Below are 22,584 nucleotides of genomic sequence, written 5' to 3'. Positions count from 1 at the left end.
ACAACCTCATAGGGTTGTTGTGAAAATTAAATTTTGGGGAAAGCTGTGTATGCCTCCATCAGCAACTTGGAGGAAAGGCGAGGTGCATAGTAGTGGTGATGGTCATGATGATACATAATCAGTGTCATAGTCAAGAGGTTTGTTCCTGCAGCTGCATTAAATTAGCTCTTCTGTGCATTCACACACAACGTGAGTCATGCTAGGCCAAAGGTTGAAAGGCGCTGATGTTTCATTAAACAGCAGGATCGTTACGTCTCAATTAAGGGACGTTGCGACTGCCAAAACCTTTAAGCACGTACTAGGGGCTGTTTTTGCCGTTTTGTTTTGTTTTGCAGAGCTAAGCAATGTTGGGCTGGGGTTGTTGTTTTCCCGCCCTTGCTTCGGCCCTCATTTTCAAATACTAGCATCATTATGTGAGCAGACGAAACCATCAATAGGAGCCTGGAATTTAATAAGCTCACTGCTGAAAAGCTCTGTTGAAGCCATATAAAATGTCCTTCTTGGGAGAGGGGTTACCCCGTCCCCCACCCCTTCCCTGGCATCTCTCCAGCGATTCAAGCACATTGCTCTGATTGTGAGGAGGTCCCCCCAGGAGGTTTTTGTACAGGTTGGATGTGCAAGAAAATAACATTTTGCTTATATTCCACCTTCCTTCTGTCACAGGGAGGTGCGTATATGTTTCGTAGGCAGTCTCCCATCCAGAAATTGACCAGAACTAGACCTGCTTAGCCTTATCAAAGTGGTCGACCCATGTACTTTCGGAACCAAGCACCGCTGCCCGTGCTGGATTAATGCACAAGCCCAGGGGTCAGCAAACCTTTTCAGCAAGGGGCTGATCCACTGTCCCTCAGACCTTGTGGGGGGCCAGACTATATTTTGAAGAGGAAGAAAATAGAACGAATTCCTATGCCCCACAAATAACCCAGAGATGCATTTTAAATAAAAGGACACATTCTACTCATGTAAAAACACACTGATTCCCGGACCTTCCACAGGCCGGAATTAGAAAGCAATTGGGCCAGATCCGGCCCCCGGGCCTTAGTTTGCCTACCCATGCACAAGCCCAATAAGGTACAGTTTAGGACTGTCCAAGGCCTCTGAATACAAAAAACAATTACAAAGCCTGCTTCTTCACCATACATTTAAAGCATATAACTTCCCCCAAGGAATTATGGGAACTGTAGTTTGTTAAGGGCACTGGGAACTGTAGCTCTGCAAGTGGGGATACTACCATTCCCAAAATTCATTGGAGGGGGTTACATGCTGGGAATGTGTTGTTCTTATGCAGCCTAAATTTTGAGTTTCAAATCCTTGGATGGAACGGGGAAACCTGACTTTAAAACAAGACGTTATCATTGTGATATGACAAAAAGCTTCCTATAACGGCATAACTTTTATCTAAATTTTATCAGACCAGGTGTCCATAAGCGGTCAAATAGTGGCATGTGAGATGTGGTTCAAGGTACAGAGCCTCTTAAACTTATATAGGGCTTTGACCTCTCTAAGGCCCCATCTGCACTATATATTTAAAGCAGTATCATACCACCTTAAACAGTCATGGCTTCCCCCAGAGAATTCTGGGAGCTGTAGTTTGTCAAGGGTACTGAGGGTTGTTAGGAGACCCCCCCTTTTCCCCTCTCAGGACTGCAGTTCCCAGAGTTCCCTTGGAAGATGGATTGATGATTAAACCTTTCTGAGCAACTTCTCATGCTTCTATGCAACTTTCATATGCTTTTGAATGTAACCCAGCAGGATAATCTTATAATTGATTACACTCTTCTTGCGGAGCTACACTTAGAAGTACATGTTTAATTAACACATACAAATTTATTTGCTTTTCATACTTGGCCTCTGCAGGCGGGCAACAATAAATCTCCTTGGAATTAATTTTTCACCTAGAGGAAGAAGCTCACCATTCCCTTCTCCCTCCTACCCTTGAAGCTGCATCGGGGATCGTTACCTAGATACCTTGCTATAAAGGATGTGCTTGCCAGAGCCATTTAAATAGCTTGATTTGTCATCAAAATGCTGGCATCATTAGGGAAGTGCTCTTTGGCTGCAGTGCTGTCAGCTCAATAGTAATGATTCCTTTTGGCACAGCAGAGTGAGATTCACTTTGATTGCCAAATCTCACTGCTCTTACATGATTGTAGCTCGCAAACGGAGAAGCCCAGTCCCCAAAATAAGTTTCTTGATCCCGCCCTCCCTGCATCCTGCACAACAGTAGGAAAAAACACTATTTTTTAAGGACCACGCAGAAACTTTCCCCCACCCCATTAACCATAAAATCCAGCTATTTGTTTTTTTGGGGGGCACACATTTTTTAAAAAGAGTATATGGTATTAGGGCATACCATGGCGGTAGGGTTTTTGGGGGGATTCTTAGCAGCTTCCAGAGCTGGAAACTTTCCCCAGCCCTATCTTGGAGTTGCCAGGGATTGAACCTGCGACTGAGATGCTCTACTGCTGAGCTACAGCCTGTTCCCAATACAAGGCAGCTTCCAATGAACAGCTAACGAAACACGAACAGCAAGGGATTCATTATGCCATCACCAGGGGAAGCCCAAGCCATCTGTTGCAACTTTGATGAATTTCGCGTCTGCCCTCAGTTGCTTCGGGGTGCAGGTGGATGAATTGGGGTGCTTGCAACTATGCTATCCCTCCAATTTTAAAGCTGAAGGTTCTTGTTAAGAGTTCCAGACTCTGCTCGGCTCTTTAAAGAAATTGATTTTGCCTGCATTATAAAAGCCTGAACCTGACAATGAGTCTATTTATTTAGTGCTTTTAACAGCAGCATGTGGTGATAGCAAACCTCGGTCCATGGTAGCTTATTCATGTTTGATTTTTATAGGTGTTTTTGCATGAAATGATTGTGGTGATGATATTTATTACTAATTTATAGGCTTCTTGATGCCAAAATAAGCTTTTGTGTTGTTATATATAAACACTGAGAACCACTTCTGTGGTGGCTGAGGGCTTTGTAGCTGCCCTGATGACCATGGGGCTGTCCCAACATGTTATTGGCCCAATGGATGTGGCAGTCCACATTTCGGACTTCGTTTTCTCAACTAGGCAGGAAAAGGGTGGTCTGAAAGTGGGGGATATTCAAATCAGCCCCTTGGCATGGTCAGATAATTTCCTGTTGCAATTTCGGCTTTCAGCACCTTTCCCCCTTGCAGATGGGTCCAGTGGGTTTTCAGACAGCCCTGGGGGATTTTCCGGCTGATATGACTGGCGCTCCTGTTGAAGCCCAGGCCAACATCCCAAAGACTCAAGATGTTGATACGATCTTCCCTGAGCACCCTCTCCTGCTTCGTGGAGCCTATTTGGCTCCTTAGTATACTCTGTATCTTAGATCGAGGAAACAAGCTGGGAGATGACTCAAACACAAGTGGAGGAAAGGACTGGCTAACTGCAATTGCATGAGCAAGGGCTCATCACTGAGCCTAGCTAGCAGCAGACATTTATACCTCCCTGTACAGCGCTGCCTTCAGATGTCTTCTAAAAGTCATAAAGTTACAGTGGTTAAGAAGTTAATTCATTCTGGAGGTCTGTTCTTAACCTGAAACTGTTCTTAACCTGAGGTACCACTTTAGCTAATGGGGCCTTCTGCTGCCGCCGCGTGATTTCCGTTCTCATCCTGAAGCAAAGTTCTTAACCTGAGGTACTACTTCCGGGTTAGTGGAGTCTGTAACCTTAAGCATTTGTAACCCAAAGCGTTTGTAACCTGAGGTGCCACTGTATTTATTTGTTTGACATCCGATAGGAGGGCATGGCACAATATGAGTGCCACAACTGAGAAGGTCCTCTGCTTGGTTCCTTGCCACTTCACTTCTCGCAGTGAGGGAACCACCAGAAGGCCCTCAAAGCTAGACCTCAGTGTCCGGGCTGGATGATGGGAGTGGAGACACTCTTTCAGGTATACAAGGCCAAAGCCACTGAGGGCTTTAAAGGTCAGCACCAACACTTTGAATTGTGCTTGGAAGCATACTGGGAGCCGATGTAGATCTTTTAGGGCCAGTGGTAATAATAATAATAATAATAATAATAATAATAATAATAATAATAATAAATTATTTATACCCCACCTTCCCTGGCCAGAGCCAGGCTCAGGGCGGCTAACACCAGTAAAATTACAGTAAAAACATAATAGGAAAAAAACGCAATTTAAAATACATGCTAAAATGCAATTTAAAATGCAGCCTCATTTTAAAAGTAGCCCACAGATCAAAACCATAAGGGGAGGGAAACATAAGGGTCAGAATGAGTCCAAACTAAAGGCCAGGCGGAACAGCTCTGTCTTGCAGGCCCTGTGGAAAGATGTCAAGTCCCGCAGGGCCCTAGTCTCTTGTGACAGAGCATTCCACCAAGTCGGGGCCAGTACTGAAAAGGCCCTGGCCCTAGTTATCTGGTCCCCTCGGCCGCTCCCAGTCACCAGTCTGGCAGCCACATTCTGGATTAGTCCCAGTTTCTGAGTCACACATTATCCTTCCCGTAGTTTCTGTATTCTGTACTCAAAGTTTCTCCATTGAGGCCAGTATTGTCTACACTGACTGGCAGCAGCTCTCCAGGCAGTTATCTTCTCCCAGCCCTGCCTGGAAATAACATTGAGGATTGAATTTAGGACCTTCTGCATGTAAGATACTTCGCTACTGGCTCTTCCTTGCTGTACTTCTGCTGACCTATAACATACTGCTCCTTACCCTTTTCCGTTTTTAATTGCTGTTCCCGAATGCTTTATATAGCTAGTCTTTTAGATTCAACGTTGGCCAGGCCTGTGATTTATTTGATGCCGTTAAAACCAAAGCAAAAAAAAGGCAAGCATTTTCTCCCGATTAGCAAGCTCCAATTCCGCCTCTACCGACGGATCAGTCAACACAGGTATTTTCGTAATTGGAGATGCATCGGGATTGTTTTATAAGTTGAATTTATCGGAGGAAACATCTCATCATAACCGATTTTTTCTTCCCGTAAATCTGGGCGCATGCATACATCTTCCAGGTGGTGATTAAATTCCTTCGGTGACACGCGGTGTATTTTCTGAATGTCTTCCTCATAATGAATATATTTATCATCATAGAAGCCCACAATATTTTCTGGCTGTTGTGCCAGTAGATCTCCGTGTATAAATAATGCAAAGCGTGATGGGGGGTGGGTAATCTCTTCCCCAATCCCACCGCCCAGCTTTTCCACATCTATTATGCCATTTTTAAAAAATCTCCTGCTGTTCTTTCAGCTAGGGACATGCGGCATGGAAAGAGATTTGAGAGAATGTTTTCAGTGATCAGCAGCCCTGGAAGCAGGGAAAAGTTGATGCCTGTATCTGCAAGTGCCAAGTCAGGTAGTTTCACTGGCAATTGCTGGCGTTAATTACCGCACTGAATCATAGCAGGTGAAAGCGCATAGAATTGTAGAGTCAGGAGGGAACCCAGGGGTCATCTAGTCCAACCCGCTGCAAGTGGAAAGCTGAAAACTGAAGCTGAAAGATTAGCTGAAGTAAAGTCCTTGGAAATCAAGGGAATTTAAGCCCTGTTCAGGAGATGGGGCATGTTGCCTAGCACTTGCCCCAACATCTGACTCCACCCCCACCCCCCCACCCCAGCATCCATCCATGTTGCACAAATATCCACAAAGAAGCCGCCTTCACACCTGAGGGATTTGTTCTCCAACAAATTGTGTTAAGGATCAGGGCAGTGCTCAGAATATGGGAGGGGAACCGAAGTAGAAGGCTTTGCACAAGCCCCACCTTCCGACCCCCACCAATTTTTAACAAAATAATGCTCTTTGTATCCCCCCCCCCAAAAAACACAAGCATTCATATCAATTGGTAGGAGTCTGGAATCTCCTGCCCTTCCCCTGTAATTTGAGTACAGGTTAGTAGAACTTATTATTATTATTATTATTATTATTATTATTATTATTATTATTATTAAAAGTGAGGGTGCCTTTGCAGCTCTGCAATTGTTTATATTGACTAGCCGGTCACTATAGTGATTATCTGTGTTTTTAATTGCAATTTTTAAAATGGCGGTATAGAAAGGCTTCTGTATATAAATGGGAGGAGGGGCAGCACATGGACATCCCCAGAATCTGGGAGCATTGAGTGGGAGAGAGGAACAGCAAGTCCACAACTTGCAGTGATTCTTGAGGGTCAGGAAAACTTGCCTCTGCTGAGTAGGGACAACAGTGGGACAGGTTGTTTTTGACCTGGAAATGTGCAGTTTTTGAAACCAGCAACAGATGCCAAAAGTCTCGAGCTGTGCACCTGGCCTAGCACTGCAAATACTCTTTAAGTTCTTGTTATGTCTTGCCTTTGGAGTGTTGCAACAGCCCACAGACATAATTTCAGGGTTTCTGTTTTGATGTCTTACTGAACCTTTTGGTGGGTTTCAATCACGGTTTCTATCTTCTGTGCCGGCTTTTTGCTTGCGGTTTTACGGTTGCAGTCGGCGTGGACTGTGAAGCGGCATATAAGTCATTCAGATGAATGAAAAAGGAAGAATGAATAGAAGAATGATCGATTAGACTCCAGGCCTTTCATGAGATCGTTGCTCTGGAAGCTCCAAACCAAGAAGATATGGACAGGGCAGTTCTCAGCAGGCTACAACCGACTTGCCAAGGGATGTAGCTGCCATCTGTGCCAATTCGGGCTGACGTTCAAGTATCGATTGGCTATTTTAATTGAAAGTGTGCTTTGCAGTGACAATTTTAGAGCCCTTAATTAGCTGCGCACACTTGTGGCAAATCAGTATTGCCACCATGTGCTGTTTGCAAGTGCCAGGGATGGGGAAACTCAAAGCTCTCCCGATTCTGTTAGTTCCTGTCATCCCCAATCCTTAGCCATGGATGGCTAACAATATCTGGAGGGCCACAGGCTCCCCATCTCTGGTCAGCGTGCAGACCTACCAGTTACAGATTCAACCAGTTACAAAATCTGGACTGAACTCGATACCGCAGTGAACCACAGACCTGGATGCTAAATGCAGCCATTTTAGGCGGGAGAGAGACGGGGAAAATCACAAATTAGAAACATTCCCATAGGAATCAGTGGGAATCGTGGACTCATTATGCAAACACTCACTTAACAAACAATTTCCAGGGAACCTATTTTGTTTGCTAAACAGGACCTGCATGTATTGCTCTTATTTTGTACCCCACCTCCCTCTGGTTCTGTGCTAAAGCATTGCAAGGCCACATCCTGCACTGATGGCTGCATGCCTTGCAGGCGCCCTCAATGCCATCAACACGTTAAACAGTCCCCCCCATGCTTTCCTGTCCAAAAATCTAGGATTGCTTTTTCCTCCTGCCTCCAGATACCACCACCAGGCTGCATATAGCTTCGTTTAAGTGACTGTTTCCTTGTCCCTGTTAACCCGCCTCTGCCGTCACCACCTCCTGCTGATAAACAGCGCTGCAAGCCTTCCTGGAGACAGCATAACTTCTCCGAGGGCTGCATAAAGCTAACACAGAGCATCAAAAGTGGTACCCTCTGCCCTTCCTCATGCATCATCCCTCTCCTAGTCCACACACCCTTGGTTGCTCCTCCCGGTGACGCTGTGCATGCCTCAAAGTTGGGTTGTTCGCTTTTCCAGGAGGGCAGCTTTGTTAACCTCTCACAGCAAAAAAGCCAAAGAGCCTTGGGGCACCTTGAAGGCTCGCACAGTTATCATGGCCCACACTTTCGTCAGCTATATCCCAAGTGCTTCCGTTTCTCTACCTGCTGTGGGACTTTGAATGCAAGACTCGGAATGTTCAAGCAGGTCATCCTTTGGGAAAGAAGAGAGGATGTTAATAATAATAATAATAATAATAATAATAATAATAATAATAATAATAATTTATTTATAGCTCACCCATCTGGCTGGGTTTCCCCAGCCACTCTGGGTGGCTTCCAACCAAATATTAAAAATAATACAGCATCAGACATTAAAAACCTCCCTAAACAGGGTCACCTTCAGTTGTCTTTTAGAAGTAAAATAGTTGTTTATTGCCTTGACATCTGATGGGAGGGTGCCACTACCGAGAAGGCCCTCTGCCTGGTTCCCTGTAACCTCACTTCTCACAGTGAGGGAACTGCCAGAAGGCCCTCAGCGCTGGACCTCAATGTCTGGGCTGAACGACATTCAGTTTAGACCAGGGTTTCTCAAACTTGGGTCTCCAGCTGGTTTTGGACTACAGTTCCCACCCTCCCTGACCACTGGTCCTGCTAGCTAGGGATGATGGGAGTTGTAGTCCAAAAACAGCTAGAGACCTAAGTTTGGGAAACCCTGGTTTAGACAAATATGAATATGACTATGTAAAGGTATGGTTGGGTTTTTATAAAATAAAATAAACTCAGAGGAGAAGTGCTACCAATGAACTTCTTCTTATATTTGTCATTCAGCGCTTTCACATTACAGTCTCCCTTTCGACGTCTTTTTACTTGAGGTTGCCTACCTTAAAGTCACTTGCAGAGTACCCTAGAAGGTCAACATGCCTCCTCCTCCTGGTTTTTCTGTATTTCCCCTTCTGATATCCAGATTTGTGTCCACCGCCAACCTTTTTGTGTAGAGATTGGCCTGCTTTTCAGCTTTGGGGGTATTTAAAACTATGAAAATTGGCTATATCATGAAATCAATCTAAAAAAAAATATCACGTCAGCATTTAAAGTTTCTGACCGATTTTTTTTTTAAAAGTTGATTTCATGATATAGCCAATTTTCATAGTTTTAAATACCCCCAAACTGAAAAACAAGTCTGCACTTTTGAAAAACAACAATCCTGTAATCAATATTATTTTAGATTTTAAGATGAACAACTTTGTTTCATTAATTTTTTTTCTTTTACAGCTATGGATTGTAGGAAAGTTGTACTCAGTAGCCATTCCCCGCCCCCATGATGTCCAAAAAACATAAAATTTTGTTACAAGACATAAGAGACCCATAAATTTTATTCTTTGTTGAGAAAGAGCATGTCTTTGCAATAATTTTCCCCATCAAAAACTTTTGATTGCATCTAAAGCTAGAGGAATAATATGAGAATTAGAACATAAGATCTGAAATAAGGTAATAAATTGCGGAAAATAATTTTTGTTCGGGGAACGCAAGAAAGGGAGACGTGAGGAAGTCCAGAAGATTTTGAAAAAATACATGAAAGGATGTGATTTGTTATTTCTTTTCTTTTTCTTTTTTTATAATATCTGTGTTTATTATATATTTGGTGTTATATGCTTGGTGATTTTCTTTTCTCAAAAAATTGCAATAAAATATTTAAAAAAAAAACAAAAACTTTTGATTGCATCGTGCCCTAACGCTGAAAATTCAGGTTTCCTAAACCTAGTTTTTCCACCAAAAAAAGCTACATTTATACATTTTTTAAGGCATTTATAAAATCTTTTGAGTGCTGGTGAATTTTTTCCTGAAATCCTCATCATGTTATTGATCTCTGTGTAAAATTTCAAAGAGATCTGATCATTGGTTATGGAGGGGGGAAAAATACACACAAGGCCAAGGATCTCAAGAGGGACAGAAAAACAGACTTCACGAAACTTTGAAGTGCTATAAAATTTAAACCATTTGAGATAGAGAGGGGAAATTTAAGGAGGTTTTTTTCAACCATAAGGGAAGGGCGTACACAAAGTTTCACCAAAATCTGAGACACTGGGTGGCAATACCCTTGTTTTTTTGCATTGATTTGATGTGGAATCACCCGCAAATGACTTGAACCCCTGGTGTTGTGGGTGACATCATCAGGCCCTGTGACAGGTCTGCCAGGGTAGACACAGTGGAAGAGTTGATATCTGGGTCTGCTGTAAGATTCTGGTTCCCTGTGGCCGTATCTCTGCTCTGTGGGGAATGACAGCATTCCAGATGTGTTCCTTGCTGGATGGGAAGTGTTTATATAGATAGAGCTTCTGATTGTTGAGAGCACACGGCAAGAGGAAAGGAGGGTCCATTCAGCAGGCCACATGCATCAATTTTCCTTGCCTCACAACTATGGATGGGGGAGGCGGGAGTTCACTGGATTGGTGCTTCCTGAATTCTGGCAGCTGTCAGTTGCCTGGTGTCATTGTGACATCAGGTAATTGACAGGTGGGTGGTCCTGGACACCTGTCAAAATCAGCCAGAGGTGCTTTGTAGGGCTTGAACATGGCTATTCTAGCAATGCGAGACTCCTTCTCAAACATAGCTCAATTGGTAGAGCATGAGACTCTTAATCTCATGGTTGTGGGTTCGAACCCCACAGTGGGCAAAAGATTCCTGCATTGCAGGGGGTTGGACTAGATGACCCTCAGGGTACCTTCCAACTCTTATCATTCTATGATTACAATTCGGAACGTTCTGCGACCTTGTTTGCGATTAGGCAAAAGGCCTGGAAAACGAGGAAGGAAACTTTGCAGCGCAAGAAACATAATAATATACCATATTATATCAGAGCGAATCCCATTACTTTTATCCTTTTTTTCCCCCTTTTGCAAAACAGAACCTGAAACAATTAAAACTCTCCCCCCACTGGGCACCTCGCCCTTTGCTGTGCATTAAAGAATGTTAATTGCAGCAGTAAAACAAGTTCAAGGGTGTGTGTTCTTTATTAGGAAATGGCACTTCTGAAGATTCAGACACTTTTAGCCCTAGGGTGTGATTATAGCGCTGTAACCACATGCCTCCTATCACGGCCAGGATAATTATTAAATATCTTCGGGATTTTGAGCAGAGACAGTCTGGGAGAGGAGGTGCACTCTTTTCCAGGGACGCAGCTCAGGGCCTGAACATCTGCCTTGATTGCAAAAGTTTCCAGGTTTGGTCACTGGTCTCTCCAATTAGGGCTGGGAAGAATTCCTGCCTGAGACCTGGAGAGCTGCTGCCGGTCAGTGTCAGCTATATTGAGCTAGATGGAACAGTGGTCTGTGCAAAAAAAGAGGAGTTGATAGGCTAGGACTGGGCCAAATGTCTGCTGATTTTCAGGCTGAAAATACAGTGGTACCTCGGGTTACATACGCTTCAGGTTACACACTCTACTAAGCCAGAAATAGTGCTTCAGGTTAAGAACAGAAATCAGGCTCTGGCGGCGCGGCGGCAGCAGGAGGCCCCATTAGCTAAAGTGGTGCTTCAGGTTAAGAACAGTTTCAGGTTAAGTACGGACCTCTGGAACTAATTAACTACTTAGCCCGAGGTACCACTGTACTGCATTAAAGGGCAATATATCCCCTCCCTCCCCTCAAAAAAAGAATCTTTGCTGGTTTGAGTTGTTTGCTGTAGTTCCTTTTCTTCTCTTTCCCTATGTTTGTTTATATAGGGATGCGGGTGGCGCTGTGGTCTAAACTACTGAGGCTCTTGGGCTTGCCAACCAGAAGGTCGGCAGTTCGAATACACATAACGGGTTGAGCTCCCATTGCTCTGTCTCAGCTTCTGCCAACCTAGCAGTTCAAAAGCATGCCAGTGCAAGTAGATAAATAGGTACCACTCTGGTGGGAAGGTAAACGTCATTTCCGTGCACTCTGGTTTCCGTCACAGTGTCCCGTTGCACCAGAGGTGGTTTATTCATGATGGCCACATGACCCAGAAAGCTGTCTGTGGACAAACGCCAGCTCCCTCGGCCTGAAAGCAAGATGAGCGCCACACCCCATAGTCGCCTTTGACTGGACTTAACCATCCAGGCGTCCTTTACCTTTACCTTCTTCCCTGTTTGTTTGCAAAGCCTTACAGTGGTACCTTGGTTTAAGAACAGCTTAGTTTATAAACAACTTGGATTAAGAACTCTGCAAACCCGGAAGGAGGTGTTTTGGTTTGTGAACTTTGCCTTGGAAGCAGAACATGTTCCGCTTCCTGTTGAGCGTGTTGCATTTGTAAATTGAGTCCCCCGCTGCTATGGGAAAGCACGCCTTGGTTTAAGAACGCTTTGGTTTAAGAACGGACTTCCGGAACGGATTAAGTTTGTAAACCAAGGTACCACTGTATTTCCTTTTGGCTAGAGTCATGCGAGTCAGGGCATGTAACATTGTCATAACACTTTGTAGCTTTTCTGTCCTGGAGACAGTATATCTCCATCCTGATGAGGAGCCGCGTGTAGCATTATTCTCCACCGATTTGTCTACTCCCCTTCTGAAGCTATCTGAGTTGGCAGCCACATCTTATAGTAGCTGATTTCATAAATTAATTTTGCATTGTGTGAAGAAGCACTTCTCTCTCTGATTTACATCTCCTGCCAATCTGTTTCATTGGCGGACACACACTCCTTGAATTCTAGCGTTATGAAAGGGATAGAAACCACTCTTATCAATTTCCTCTCTGCTGCACATCATTTTATCAAACCTCTTTGTCTTCCCCTGTGCTAAAATGGGGGGGGGGCGGGGAGAGTGAGAGAAAAACGAAACATTTTTATTCGGGTTTTTCAACTCGCCTTGTTCCCAACGGCTTAGGACAAGCAGCAGCAGATAAAACAAAGTAATCGAAAGATGTGGAAATGTGAAAGCGCATTAAAAGTACCTGCAAAATTAAAAGAACGTATGGCTCATCCACAAGTTCTGAAGAACAATTTATACATCCATGTACTCCCTTTAATAGCTAATGACTCAGCAACTAATCAGTCAGTGGCTTCCAACCGATGGGCCTGTTTGAGTGGGAAACTGGGGCCCTGCATTTTTCTGCTGCTCTTGAAAGGACCTTTTCCTTGCCTTGCTAGCTTGCTGCATGGTGACGAACCCCCTCAGTGCAGTGCAGTGAACTTTTTCATAGGGGAACAGCTCACGAGGGAGATTGGGGTAGGGCGTGACGTGTGCATGCGAGCATCGCATCTCTCTCTCTAAGCCAGGCAGAAGTTCCCCAGGCTTTGAGAAAGAGGTGCCAGGTGAACATTGGCTAGCCTAGTCCCCCTGGTCTACTGATCTCACACCACTGAACCCTCTGCAGTCTGTGGAGCATTCAGACATGCAATCCCCCCCCCCAACTAGAGCTTGATGAGGTATAGTCCAGAAAATGCTTGAACACGGATGGGAAACCTGTGGCGTTCCAGATATTCTTGGACTACAACTCCTGTTGGCTGTGCTGTCGGGCTGGTGGGAGCTGGAGTCCAGCAACATGCAGAGGGACACAGGGTCTCTACCTGTGCTTCAGTAGATGATATTGAATATGATATAATATTGGTTTTGCCTTCTTCCTTTTCTAAAAGTGTTCTGTATCACATGCACACTTACCTGGGAGTAAGCCCAGTTGAACTCAGTGGGGATGTTTAAGCCTAGGATTGCACTGTCAATCTGCCTGTGCTTTAAAAAACAAACAAACAAACAAATTTCAAACATGAATCATAGAATTGTAGAGTTGGAAGGGACCCTGAGGATCATCTAGTCCACAGGTGTGAAACACAAGGGCCGCGGGCCGAATCTGGCCCGCCAGACCTCGTCATGTGGCCCGTGTAGCCACCGCCGGCCGCCAGCCTTCACCTTTTATTCTCGCTTTTTTTTTTTGACACAAGAAAGCCGCCTCTTCAGCGCATGCGGGGCAGCCTACAAGCCAGAGAACGTCTGCCCTCTAGCGGCGCCGGCCGTTCTACACAGGAAACCTCCACTTTACTGTAGGACCTACAGATACAACCGGCCCTTTGAGGGTGACTAAACTGCTGATGCGGCCCCCGATGAATTTGAGTTTGACACCCCTGATCTAGTCCAACCCACTGCAATGCAGGAATATGTAGCTGTCCCTTAAGAGGATAGAACCTGCAACCGTGGCATTATCAGCACTACGCTCTAACCGGCTGAGTTATTCAGGTGCTGTGAAAAATAAACTACAGGACAGTTTTCTTCCTGGAGAGAGAGAGAGAGAGAGAAAACTGCTTTGTGAGTCGTTTTTGAAAGAGAAAGAAAGAAAGAGAGAGAGAGAGAGAGAGAGAGAGAGAGAGAGAGAGGGAGGGAGAGAGGGAGAGAGGGAGGGAGGGAGGGAGGGAGGGAGGGAGGAAGGAAGGAAGGAAGGAAGGAAGGAAGGAAGGAAGGAAGGGGAAAATAGTTTTGGTGAATACATATTGGATGCTGATATAGAAGCATTACAAGTATATCAGTTGGGAGCATGCATACCTGAACCAGCCTATGGCAAGCTGCCCTAGAAAGAGCATTGCATTTGATGTGGTGCATGAGCACATGAATTCTTGGGTCTGTGGTCAGGAGGCTTGTGTGAAATTCCTTCTTGGATTTTTGAGTTCCCAGTTTTGTTGCTCTGTTGCTTTGTGTTTTATAGATGCTAATTCCTTCTCTGGTGATTTGTTAATTATTCAATTAATTATTCAATATGATTTATGCTGTATTTGTGATGTTTTATTGCGTTCAATCACACTGTTGTTAGCTATTGTTTGGAAGCCACTTTGTGGTTCATTCGACTGAAAAGCAGCATGGAAATGAATTAAATCAGCTGCCTGCCATTCTTGCCACCCTCCTCCCCTCCCTATGGTGCCATCATTCAGGCAAAGGGGGCTGAGTGGGGCAGGGAGCCATGGGGGCAGTGGTCCAAGTACATACACCCCGCTCTGCTTTCCTGGACATAACCAGTACAGTGGTACCTGTGGTTGCGGACACGATCCATTCCGGGGTGCCCTTCGCACCCCGAAAAGTCCATAGCCAGAGCAGTGCTTCTGCACATGTGCGAAGTGCCATAGAGTGCTTCTGCGCATGCACGAACCATGCAGAACACTTCTGCGCATGTGCGAAGCACGCAGAACACTTCTGCGCCCATCACCCCTAGCTAGCAAGGCCAGAGCTCAGGGATGATGGGAGTTGTAGTCCAACAACATCTGGGGACCCACAGTTGAGAACTGCTGCTCTAAGTCATCTGCTTGGCCCCTGTGAGGTCAGGACGCTGGACTAGATGGGCCATTGGCTGGACCCAGGAGGCTCTTCTTATGTGCTTGTTCAGATTCCACCTAAACATTAGGAAGAACTTCCTGACAGTAAGAGCTGTTCGACAGTGGAATTTGCTGCCAAGGAGTGTGGTGGAGTCTCCGTCTTTGGAGGTCTTTAAGCAGAGGCTTGACAACCATATGTCAGGAGTGCTCTGATGGTGTTTCCTGCTTGGCAGGGGGTTGGACTCGATGGCCCTTGTGGTCTCTTCCAACTCTATGATTCTATGATTCTATGAAATGTGCCAGCTTGGTTTTTTTGATCCACTTTTGTTGCACTTTGAGTGCAAGAGTTCCTCCAGATAGCAATAATTCAGTGAAGTTGGTGGAACCTCACAATGCTAACAAAGTAGGATGGCATGGGGACCACCCAGTATAGATCCGCCACTTTCACTGTTGTGGTGCTAAAGACAGATTGCAGAATACACCTACTGGGGGGGGGGACCAATCAGTTAGGAGGACCCCTCAAATTACTGCAGTGTTGTTTTTCTTGTTGCTACTTTGATTTAATTGCTTCTGCGGCTTATGTCATTTCCCTTTTGAACATCATTTTATTTCGGTGTAGATAAAAGCTTTTTTATCCTCTTCTTTTTTTATAAAAAAAAAAGGAAAGGGAAAAAGAAGTCTTCATCTGTCAATAAATTTTCCGCCAAACTGATTCCCTTATTGGAATACAGAAGCCCATTTGGATGACGCTGGTGTCAGCAGAATAACAATTTTATATTGGGAGAGAGAAAGCAATGTACATCGGAAATGGTTGACTTGGGAATTATATATAGTCAGGCTGTCAGCCGATTAAAGATTATTTAGTTGATTCATCAACCGGCTTTCAATTAAATCAGTGCAGTTTAAATAAATTGCTGCATGACCAAAGCAGCAGTGTAGGTGCCTTTTTGAGAATATTGAAGGCAAATGAACTCTCCTTAAAATAGAGAGATAGAGGCTTCTGTTCTCCTTACACAGCCACAGTTCAAAGAATTCCCTGGGAAGAAACAGCTATTCTATTCTGCAAGTTGTAGCTATATGAGGGGAATGGGGTCTCCTAGCCACTCTCAGCAACCTGAAGCTACAGTTCCCAGGGTTCTTTGGGGGAAAACCAAGACTACGTAAAGTGAGACTGCTTTAAATGTATAGTACAGAATTCTGGCTTTGTTCTGTGGGCCCTCATCATGAATAGAACATCCATTTAGTGCATGGTTGACGCATTGGGCTCTATTGAACAATGCATGTGCAATGGATCTTTGGTTTCCCTGCAGTCCTCCAATACCCTCCCCCCCCCCCAAAAAAAAGGTTTTCCACAAGTTGGGGAGGGGGCAACCAAACACTGTAGGCTTTGTCTTCTGGGGCTGCAGTGGAAAGTTGTCCTGTTTCAGCTGGGAAACTCCTCATCAGAGGAGGCCAGAAGGTCCCAGCTTTACACCAAGCCCTAGATCAAGCTCCATATGGGGGTGAGGAGCTGGGATCCTTTGACAAGGCTGAGGAGGGGCCATCTGCACCCAGGGCGAGTTCAGCCTCTGACGTCGAGGAGGAATGGGTCCCAAGTTTGAGGGAAAGCCTTAAACTCCAGATGGAAACCCAGCCAGTCTGGAGAAGCACCCAACCATAGGCAACTCCTCATTAGGGCTGGGTGATATATTAATATATCATCCAAAACTGGTTTGAAATCCGTATTGCGATATCGGTTTCAAATTTTTTGACTTGGCAAAATATTGTGAATCATAATGTGTGTCTGCACTGGGTTATATATCATCTGAAACTGGTTTAAAGTCCATATCATTATATCAGTTTCATAATTTTTGTCCTGGCAATATATATTGCAAATCATGTTGTGTGTTTGTGTTATGCAATAGCCATCATGCAGGAAAAACAATGCCTTAGTCTACATAGTTCCAGCCTTATTTCAGACATTGTGATATATTGGTATATCATGATGTTTAGCTGGTGATATATCATGATGTAATTATTATTATTATTATTATTATTATTATTATTATTATTTATTATTTATACCCCGCCCACCTGGCTGAGTTTCCCCAGCCACTCTGGGCGGCTCCCAATCAAGTGTTGAAAACAGTACAGCGTTAAATATTAAAAACTTCCCTGAACATATTGAAAACAATATACTGCCCAGCCCTATTCCTCATCAGTAAAGGACTCTTTAGAAGTAAACTCCTCCTCTCAGAAGATAAGGGATAGGAGTCAGCTGAGGTTTTGTGGGGTTCGAGCAGCTCCAGCTGAGAAACCCCAGTGCTGGGCTGGACTTGCTCCTGGAACAACTTCTAGGCTTTTCCTGCTATTGGATCATCTGCCTGCACCAAACCTGACTGCAGGCTGCTCAGATTTTGCCTCTCACTTGACCCTTTGTTGTGGAATCTGCTGGTTTGGACTCTGACCTTGGACCTGCCCTTGAATGCTGCTTCAGTTGCTGCCCTGTTGCTTCTGGCAAGTCCACTACTGACTCAGGAGCTCAGGGAGAACAGGACAAAGGTTGCCGGTCTCTTTTTAAAAAGTTAAATATTTTATTCATTTTCCAGAAAAAGGATTTAAGCGTGAACATAAACATTATCAAAACAATTGGTTTCCTGCTGCTCCCAGCCCTTCCCCCAGAACAGAAAACTAATGCATCAGATTTCCCCATAAACCTATATATATAGTTGGTGAGTGCCAGTCACAAAGGTGTTCATTTGAGTATTTTATAAAAAAGTACCATAGTTCAACAAACTCATCTGTATCATAGGCATCATTCAGGGCAGGTACGTAGTTTCTCAGATAAAGCAATTGTCTATACATTCTGTTTCCATTGTGCGATGTGTAGACAAGAAGGTCCTTTCCCAAAATGGTTGCACCAAGTTACATGTCCACCACATGTGGAAAGTCGTGCCCATTACCTTGTCCCCTCTCCACCATGTGGAAGAGGATGCTTTGTCCATATAGCTGAGTCTTACAGGTGTTAGATGCCATCTAGGTAAAAGGTAAAGGACCCCTGGACGTTTAAGTCCAATCAAAGGTGACTGTGGGGTTGCGGCGCTCATCTCGCTTTCAGGCCGAGGGAGCTGTTGTTTGCCCGCAAACAGCTCTCCAGTTCATGTGGCCAGCATGACTAAACCACTTCTCGTGCAATGGAACACCGTGACAGAAACCAAAGCACATGGAAATGCCTTTTACCTTCCTGTCACAGCAGTACCTATTTATCTACTTGTGCTGGCATGCTTTCAAACTGCTAGGTTGGCAGGAGCTGGGACAGAGCAACGGGAGCTCACTCCATCCTGCGGATTCGAACCACCAACCTTCTAATCCGCAAGCCCAAGAGGCTCAGTGGTTTAGACCACATCGCCACCCGCGTCCATCTATGTATTAACTTGAAATAATTTTCTCTAATGCAGGTTGATGTTAATTTTTGGAGGTGGTTGCCCATAGGTTGTTCCAATCTAAAGGTCTCCAGTCTTAGGTCAGTGGAGGAAAAGTCTCCTTTGCCTAATATCAGTGGATTCTCGATTCTCCCTGCAGCCCCTTCAACACAGTCTGCTGTGGCTGGTCTGCTTCGTTGCCTGCACCAATTCTCTTGATGGCAGGAGGAGGGAAGTGGAAAGCTCCACTGTGTGAGCTTTACTTCGACACCTTGTCCATGTCAAATCTAACCCATTGACTTGGCCTCCCTTCCTTATTACATTTGTCGGTGACATCCTGTTCTTAGAAATGGCTGGTGTGTAACCAGATATGCCACCGCCGGTGCCAAAGAATTCAAGCACCCAGATTCCAGCGGCGCTAGAGAAAGGCGTTGGGTCATTTTGGCACCGTGTACCCATTGATGCATTAGCACAGCAAGTACCATTCATTTTCCCAAGGACGCACTAAGCCCCTGAAATGCATGCCAAGTGGTGTTAGTAAAGAATCTTGCAAGTGATTCTAATCTATGTGCAAAATTTATTAAGCTTGGTGCAAGGGACAATGGCGCGACAGCCTCAGAGGCATTCCTTTTGTCTACAGGCTGCCTCTTTCATTTAGGATAAATCAGGTTTACACTACCTTGGGGCAATCTCGATTCAGTCTCTGCACAGTCAGAGTCAACATCAGAAAATGCAGGGGAATAGCTTGGAAGACGTCGGCAGCCTTCCTTTCAGGTGCTAAGAAATTGTTGTTGTTGTTGTTGTTGTTACAGCTCATTTGTTGCTTGTTACACAAACAAAATGTGCACAAGCAATGTAAAACGTGTTTAAGAGCACAAGCATAGGTAAAAAATACATTTAAAGAAAGAAAACACACGAAATTGCTTTGGTGTCCCAACTAAGAGCAAACAATAAAATTGCAATCCAACAATGGGCAGGCCAGAAAGTGAGTTTTTCATCTGGCATGGAAAAGGTGTCAGCGGAAGCACCAGGCAGGCCTCACTGGGGAGGGCATTCCACAAATGGGGAGCCACAACTGAAAAGGCCCTGTCTCCTGTCATCTTCCTCTGAGCCTCTCTCACATTCTGTTGCATATGCAAACGCAGGACCAACTCCAGAAAATGTAAGAGAGCGATATGTAAGGGGGGAATTGTAGAATGTATATACAATTCTGTTTTCTATTATATACATGGTCAGGGATGGTGGAAGGTCACAAGTTAGCTGGGGCTATCTTAGCGCATTAACTTCCATGTGACTCCTCTGAATTTATGTATATTGTATTCTTAAATACAATATACATAAAAATGCAAAACTAAGGCGCAGGTGGCAGTGGGTTGCGGGGTTGTCAAGATTAGTAATAGCCATCTATATTGTTGCTTGGAGCTGTGGGGAGTTAATAGAAAAGTAACATTTCCAAGAGTATATTATTCCAGCAGTGCTGTAATGACCACTCCCTATGTCCGAGAGGCAGCAGCAATGAACAATTAATGTTTTCGGCAGATAGCTCTGCTCTCATGATAGAAGAGTTTGGATTTGATATCCTGCTTTATCACTACCCGAAGGAGTCTCAAAGCGGCTAACATTCTCCTTTCCCTTCCTCCCCCACAACAAACACTCTGTGAGGTGAGTGGGGCTGAGAGACTTCAAAGAAGTGTGACTAGCCCAAGGTCACCCAGCAGCTGCATGTGGAGGAGCGGAGACGCGAACCCGGTTCCCCAGATTACAAATCTACCGCTCTTAACCACTACACCACACTGGCTCTTTGTTGGGTATACTTGGACGCGGGTGGCGATGTGGTCTAAACCACTGAGCCTCTTGGGTTTGCCAATCAGAAGGTCAGCAGTTTGAATCTCTGCGATGGGGTGAACTCCCATTGCTTTGTCCCAGCTCTTGCCAACCTAGCAGTTTGAAAGCACGCCACTGCAGGTACATAAATAGGTACCACTGTGGCGGGAAGGTGAATGGCATTTCCGTGTGCTCTGGTTTCCATCACAGAGTTCTGTTGTGCCAGAAACGGTTTAGTCATGCTGGCCACATGACCTGGAAAGCTGTCTGTGGACAAACACCGGCACCCTCTGCCTGAAAGTGAGATGAGCGCCACAACCCCATAGTTGCCTTTGACTGGACTTAATGGTCCTTTACCTATAGTTGGAGATATCAGCACAGGCCCGTGGAACCCCTTGAGATCCTTCCCAGCACCTTCTCCCTGCTGGGCTTTTGCTCTAATAGAACTCTGCATCTTTCCCCAGTTCTTCCTTATCTGGCCCCACTCCAGAAAGGAGAAATGTCCAGCTTGTCTAGCTGCAAACTTGTCTCTCAGAAATTCTCCATCAGCAAGCCCCACAGCTGCCCTAGGTGGCTCCTGGTGGCCCGTTGCAGTCTGTATGCAAGTGGAGCCCACAACAGCCCCTCCTGTTGGTTTGGGCCCATGGACCCAAAAAAGTTAGCTACCATTGGCTTGGCCATTTCTCCAGCCACATTGGCAATACTTCAGCTTCGTAGAGACTTCATGTGGAAGGGGCCTGAACATGACATAGAGCATCTTCTCCTGGGCACCCACAGGCAGTGGGGCGGCACTTCAGGGCACACTAATGCTAGGAGTGGGATGAGCCTGCACTGACCCACACACCCCTCTTCGAATTCCCATAAGGTTTTGATTTAAAGCAAATAATCATCATAATAATAGTCATTCTGGATCGATCCTGCCCCCAAATGCACCCGAGATGAAGGAACTACAGGTTCTTCCTTCTCTTGAGCTTGTTAATATGCAGGAGAGCACGGCACATGCCAAGTGACTATAAATGCGGAGATGGAGAGAACATTGGTGGAGCTCAGATGTAAAACGGAACTGTCATGTTCTACAGCGGAAGCAGTGCAGCAGCCAAAGTTGAAAGAGAAGCACGATGACTTTCGGAAATGTTATAATTGGGATTCACAAGGGTCTAATAAAGCAACCATCTTTTCTGCTGCTCTCCTTAGATGTTGTTCGACAGAGTGTTTGTGTGTTGAGAAGGGACGGTTTGGGGGGGGGGACTTTCCCATACACATGCGTTGCTTGAAACCTGGAATTTTCTCATAATTAGGCCTTGTTTGCACAGTTGTAGATGTGAGAATGTTGTACAATGCAGTCAGATGGCACATATGACGTAACTTAAGTTGCAGCTCCATCAGCAGTTTGAGGGTGGTAATATTGGACTACCTTCAGGGCTGTTGTAAGATTACTGAAATAATGTGTTCAAAACCACTCTGAATTGGGAATGAATGAGACCGTCTACTTCCAGCCCCATTTTCCATGTGTTGATTCTTAAGTGTATTCCGCATTTTCCCCCACATTGAGCAGGGACCCTGTTTCATGTGTTTGAGACTTCTAGGTTGTCTTTCTGTTTTGATGTTTTAATTTTTAATTTTTAGACTGAGCACCACTTAGAGATTTTTAAAATATTAACTGGTGTTTATTTAATGCTTTTAAATAAAAATTAATTTGCAGCTTTGTAATATCAATCGCACAGAAATTCAGATTTAAGTAGTATCTCATCTCAAAATACATAGCAAATCCATTTTAGCTTGATATATGCATTTCTATATGTATTTTAGGCCAAGATCCATATTTTGTAGCAGCTTTTGAGCTAATAATTTTACAGGAAGCCTACAACTTATGTGCATTACTTGTGTGCATTCAATTTTTGCTCGTGGCAAAAAAATATACATTAAAATTAAAAAGGGAGTGGGAAGGAGGCAGGGTTCCGGGGGAAATGACTTCAGCAATCCCACTTACCATTGAACCCAGTAGGTTGTAACTACAGTCGTACCTCGGCTCCCAAATGCCTTCAGAGTCAAACGTTCCTGCTCCCAAATGATCAAAAACTGGAAGTGAGTGTTTTAGTTTTCAAACTGGCTTCCTGCGGCCAATCAGAAGCTGTGCTTTGGTTTCTGAATGTTTCGGAAGTCAAATGGACTTCTAGAACAGATTACATTCAACTTCCGAGGTACAACTGTATATGCAATTTTGGCTCTAGGCACAATCCCCAGAACGTAAGCCTTGTGTAAGTTGCAAGCTTACTGTATTGCAGATTTTGTGGAAATGCAAATGTTGAAGGAGAAATGTTTGCCATCCCTCAGATTAGGCCCCATCTGCACTCTACATTTAAAGCAGTATCTTGCCACTTTAAACAGTCATAGCTTCTCTCAAAGAACCCTGGGAGTTGTAGTTTCTAAAAGGTGCTAAGAACCCTATTAGGAGACCCCTATTCCCCTCACAGAGCTACAATTCCCAGAGTTCCATAGAAAGAGAGATTGGTTGTTAAATCGCTCCAAGAACTGTAGCTCTGTGAGTGGGATAGG

At 44.7% G+C, this 22,584-nt stretch overlaps 1 protein-coding gene and 1 non-coding gene across 2 annotated transcripts in view; both read left to right on the top strand.

The window, feature by feature from the left end:
• The window catches only part of FAM20C (FAM20C golgi associated secretory pathway kinase), a 105,755-nt gene that overhangs the window by 64,110 nt on the left and 19,061 nt on the right, over nt 1-22,584 (top strand). The gene's annotated exons all lie outside the window — the stretch shown is intronic.
• TRNAK-CUU (transfer RNA lysine (anticodon CUU)) lies at nt 10,150-10,228 on the top strand. Its single transcript has one exon. It is a non-coding gene; the product is annotated as a tRNA-Lys (tRNA).

Source organism: Podarcis muralis, chromosome 14, assembly GCF_964188315.1.
Source record: "Podarcis muralis chromosome 14, rPodMur119.hap1.1, whole genome shotgun sequence".
Classification (NCBI taxonomy): Eukaryota; Metazoa; Chordata; class Lepidosauria; order Squamata; family Lacertidae; genus Podarcis; species Podarcis muralis.
This window is presented reverse-complemented; position numbering and strand designations above follow the sequence as displayed.